We start from the raw sequence: 5,513 nt of genomic DNA on the forward strand, positions 1-5,513 counted from the left end.
TTTCTTATTTTCCAGATCAATCTGTTTTTCTTAATTTTAATTTATAATCAGCACAACTGAAGCTTCCTAATCATATCAGACATGCCAATCCTTTCAGAAGCAAATCTGATTTAACATCAAGGAGCCTGGCTCATGTTCATGGAGGAGGAGTTTTATTCCCACTGCTCTCCAGAAGTTTTTGGCTGGGACTTAACACATTTATTCAGCTGAGATTCAAACTTGTTTCCCAATACTTGGTCGGCAAAGAATCTATCTCATTTAAGCTAAGCAATCTCTTTGGTGAGCATAGCAGAGGGTGTGCCCAGGCAGGTGACACTGAAGTTTCTTGTTTGTAGTTTTGGTGGAGAGGAAGAGAGACAAAAATATATACAAAAGGAAATTGCTCTTGATAAAGTCTGGAGTAAAATAAAAGCTGTTGCTTTGAAACTGGAGGTGTGTTCACCTTACACTTTTAAAGGGATGTATGAGAGACAGAATATGGGCTTATCATCCTATTTTGTTTTGCATCTCAGAAGAGTTTAACCTAACAGACAAATACCACTGATTCTATCTTAAGGGATACACAATTTTCCATGAAGGCACTTTGTGGGTATTTTTGGCCTGCAAAACAGATAGTGATGAGCTTTCCTTGCTAGCTGCAAGCTGGAGCTTGTGTCAGGCTTCGCTAGGCACACAAGGCTCTGATTTTGTATCATTAAAGACTCATTATCTCTTTTAACTTCTGTTGAAAGCATTCATCCATAGCTCTAGCTACTACTGAAACAATAGAGGCTCCTAGCTCAGTAATAATGCCTTTTTTTCCCTTTTGCCAGCTTAAAGAGCCTGTAAAGGATGGATTGGCTTTCACAGTGCGAAACAAAAAGCTACTGCTCAGGAAAAATATGAAAGGTTATTGCAATAAGTAACTTCAATTTTAAAGAGTAGGGGAATATCATCTGATGTGAGTTTCTCAGAGCTGGGAGCCTGCGGATACCTGAATACTAAATTCCTGTTGGGGAAATATTGCATTTTCCAAAGGAGAATGGCATGCCTTACTTACGCTTAGCCTCAAAGAGAGAAGTGCTTTAATAAGAATGAAACAGGCTTGGTGTATTGATCTTGCCAATTTGTTTGGTATTAATATATTTTTGGCAGGGAGCTAAACTCTCCATTGAATTCAACAGTGGATTATATGAACAGTAATTTCTACATTTACTGGCTTTGTTTACACTTTCATTATACCTCTACTGCATTATCTGATGCCTTCATATAGTTTTCAATCTTATAGCCACTTTAATCTCCTCCTGCACTCAGCATATCTGAGTGAGTTTGTTGGCATAAGGGAATTTTGAAGGTTATATTACAGTACATGAATCAACAGAAAATGAAATGCACTGGAGACATGATCAGCCAGTTTTAATTCATTGCAGAAAGTTATAGATACCAAAATGCATTTAATGTAATCTGATCTCTTTATTCAGTCCTGAATTTATGAGCAATTCACCAGGAGTCAAATGACAACTTTGTTTTAAAAATAGTAGTCTATATTGAATGCCATTTTAATATATCTCTGACATATTTACATTTAAAGAGTAGAGAAAAGTGGAATCTTTGAACATAAATTTCTCTGTTCACAGAAAAGAAAAGCCCAGGAAGGATGATACTTTTTTTCACTGAAACATTATCTGTCATTGTAACAGGTCAGGTTGGTGATAACAGTTAAATAAATCCCGCTCATCAGAACAGCTGGTAAACAGATTAGAAACCCCCTAGATTACTGAACATTTCATTCGAAGGAGGAGGCAAATAACGTCATTGCGCTCAGTGATATAAAAAACATTCTGTGTCAGCAAGCCTGCTCTTTGCCTAGAATGATCAAATGTTTTTGGTTCAGGCTGGTCAACAAGAAGATATGGACAGTGGCTTCCCAGACAATTTCCCTAACAGCAACACAAATAGATGTTAAACATCAATCAATTATTGTTTGTTTATAATACGTGATCCTTCACTCGGGATCCCAAGCTGTTTTGGTAAGGTTGACCCCATCAAAATCACTCCAGTTACCTGGGAAGAGATAAGATAACCCCTTCTCACTCATATTGAGAAATCTTTTCTCACACACCATAGCACTGGAATTTAGGTTGAAGGGCAAATGTGGAAATACTACTTGCTATTTTTATTTTAACATACAAAATTTATTATCCATTTCAAAGCGAACAAAAATTTTTGTGTCTTTGAGAATTTTTTTTCTATGAAATGTATTTTTTTTAATTAATAGAAGAGCATGTCTTACCACAGAAACTGTCCCAAAATAAATAAAATATCAGCATCATCAAAAGCACACAAACACACAGTTTTACAGGGTACAATACAAAGTAAATTTTGATCATGTTCTTACTTGCATTTACGAAAAATGTGAGAAAGACTGTAAATCAATCTCTAAATAATTATCTTGCATAAAGAGAAAAGTATAGCACAATTTTTTCACAGAAGGTTTTGGAGAGATAACTTGAGAAGACTTTGCTTTAAAAGATATGAAGAGATATCACAAATCAAGTCACATGTCTATAACATTAAAACATGGAATTGTACTTCATCAAAAATAAAAGTAAAATAGCTGAAGAAGGCTGTATACTCCCCCCCCCCCCCCCCCCCACACACACACACACATTATACTAACTTCTGTTTTTGGCAGGAATTAACAACCTTTTCCATTAGTAGGGAAATGTGCTCTGCAAACTCTCGGAGGGCACCACGGCCACCATTACACTTGTAAATACACCCCACAGCCTTCTGGGCCGTGGGACAGGCATCAGCAGGAACAGCACTTGGGCCCACTTTCTTCAGGCACTTCTCATTAGACATTTCGTTTCCAAGATATGCCACTTCTTTCCAGCACAGGCCCATTTATTTTCTCATTCATCTACAACTGCTAGCTTGTCCGGTACATTGACTTCCATTTTGCAATCCAGTTTTAAGGAAGAGAGTGTCTGCTTTGAACAGGCCCTTTCTGAGATTAATCTCACCTCAATACCACTTTTCTTTAATAAACTTATGCCAATAGCATCTTTTACATCGTAAGATATTATTTCTTTTTGGTCTCCTGATACATCAATGTGGCCATTGGAGAGACATCCATCAAAAGTTTTATCTCCTTAAACTTCTCTTTGCCAAAATAGCCATATCTTAATACTCGTTGTTCCGCAATAGGCCAATCAATATCCACATCTATGTCCACACTGTGATCAGCGTGCATTTTATAGTAGGCCATTTTTCCACCCTGTAAGTAACCCATCTCTATCAAATGTCTCTTAGCAAAATAAAAGGAGCCAAATATATACATAAAGAGCCAGGGTCTGTAATGTCCAAAACAACCGAAGGGATGACTGAATGCCAGGCTGCAGGCTCGGGTAGGCGGGGACAGGCAAGCAGGATGAAATGCTGACTTCTTGGAGAGAAAGAGAGGCGGGGCTGATCAGCAGCTGCCACCGCTGTTTGTGAGGCCTGGAGAGAGAAGCAGGGTCTGTTCCGCAGCCTCTGTGGCAGCTGCTGCTCAGCCCTTGCCTTTCTCTCTTTCTAAGCCTTGCCAGCAGCTGTGCCTCTCTCTCTCTGAGATGTCAGCAGTTCAGCCTGCTCACCAGCAGCCTGGGGCAGCTGCTGATCAGCCCCGCCTCCCTGATCAGGACCAGAGAGGCTGACTGGCATAGAAACTGACCAATCAAAACCATATCTAGCTGAACTGTGAAGAGCCAATGGCTGCCTAGGAGGCGGAGTTTTTGATGCTGACTGGCGTAGAAACTGACCAATTAGAACCAAATCTGGGTGAACTGCGAAGGCAGAACCTAAAGTGGGGGTTGTGGAGGGGTTTTAAGGGCAACAGCTATTTGATGTAAGGTCTAAGAAAGTGGTTCAATTTTTTAATGATGGGTTTGGCAGTATAGTGCATATGGCTGGCTATCAGTCCAGATATAGGGATGATGTATTTTTGCCTGCCAAGAGCATCTCCTCCTGCTGAAAAAGACTTTCTCCCTACCCCCATTTAAGCAATCCTATCCTATATAATCTATCTATACTAATAAAAGGGTAATATGCTAATTAGACTGGGTTGACCAGCCATCTTCCAGACATCTGATTTCCTTCCAGACAAAGCCATGGTAGTGGGGGCCAAGGCAGAGACAGTTAGGGGAGATCAGGGGAGGGCAGTTGGGGGCAACCAGGCCAGCAAGGGAGGGCAGCTGGGGAAGACATCAGGCCGGCAGGGGAGGGCAGTTAGGAGAGATCAGGCAGGCAGGCAGAGGCAGTTAGGAGCCAGCGGTCCCAGATTGCTAGAGGGATGCCCGACTGCCGATCCCCCACAGGGATCGGCCCTAAACTGGCAGTTGGACATCCCCAAGGAGTCCCTGATTGGAGAGGGTTCAGGCTGGGCTGAGGAAGCCCCCCCTGTCCCCACACGCAAATTTTGTGCACAGGCCACTAGTTTTCATATAACTCTCCATCCCAATCTTGTTGACGAGGTCATTTAGCTGGATTCAAATTCAGCGGTTCAGTCACTTCACAAACTCCTTTCTCAATTTCACTTTATCAAAATTGATGGCACCTCAAAACAGAGAAAACAGAATCATATCCTTCTTCTGAATCACTTCTGAAACTTTTTGAAGGTCAGTAGGATGTAAACATGGTTAAGTAGCTTGAATATTATCTACAATGTGAACCTCATTGTGCTAAGAAATGATATGATGGCATCTAATGTGGTAGAGCTGTCTTTAAAACTTCAGAACTTCTTCGATGAACTTGTGCACCACATTGTTTGGCCACATTCTCAATTTCATCATGGTCCATTGAAACCCACACACTCTGGAAGACTCCTGAATCCAGGGCCGCTCGCAGGACCCAGCCAATGAGCGGGACACCTGCCAGATGCTTAATGTTCTTCAAAGGGATGCCCTTGCTGCTACCCCAGGCCAGAATTAAGGCTGCCAGATGTGAGGCTTCTCCACACACCAGCCCTGGCTGCAGCGGGAGTTGCGCTGCAGCTTTGGGGGCCGACCCTGGGATGGCTGCCTCCGTGGGTTGGAGATGGAGGTTGCGACCCTCTTCTCCACTGAATCCATTTTCCTCCCACGTTTCCTCCCCAGCTTCTCCACATCCGGGAGCTCTTCTCTAGAGAATTTCTTATTGTTTATGTAAAAAACTATGTAATTTTATTAAGCCCAAGGAAATAACACCCTTTGATAAGCATCTTAGCTTATTAAATTTGGGAATTATTTTCATTATTATAAAAACATACTATACAACACTTATAAAGAACAATTACATTTAATAATTATGTTTATATTAGTTATAAATATAATTGTATAAAAATATATTTTATTAAGTATGTGAAATAAAATTGTAGGTTTCATAACCAATTTTTTGTAATAACTAGTGGCCTGGTATATGGATTCATGCACATTGAAAGGAAATTAATTAGAAGAAATATTTTAATATCACTATTCGCCCTTTCTCTATAATGGAACTGTCAACCAAATTCATGA

At 40.6% G+C, this 5,513-nt stretch overlaps 1 pseudogene across 1 annotated transcript; it reads right to left on the reverse strand.

Annotated features, from left to right (window-relative positions):
- Positions 1-2,649: 2,649 nt before the first annotated feature.
- LOC308520579 (N-acylneuraminate cytidylyltransferase-like) lies at positions 2,650-5,090 on the reverse strand (annotated as a pseudogene). The gene is made up of 2 exons: positions 4,454-5,090; positions 2,650-3,335 (listed from the first exon to the last, which is right to left on the reverse strand). The product of its transcript is annotated as an N-acylneuraminate cytidylyltransferase-like (transcript).
- Between the last annotated feature and the right edge of the window lie 423 nt (positions 5,091-5,513).

This window comes from Myotis nattereri, assembly GCF_964212035.1.
Source record: "Myotis nattereri genome assembly, chromosome: 1".
Taxonomy (NCBI): domain Eukaryota; kingdom Metazoa; phylum Chordata; class Mammalia; order Chiroptera; family Vespertilionidae; genus Myotis; species Myotis nattereri.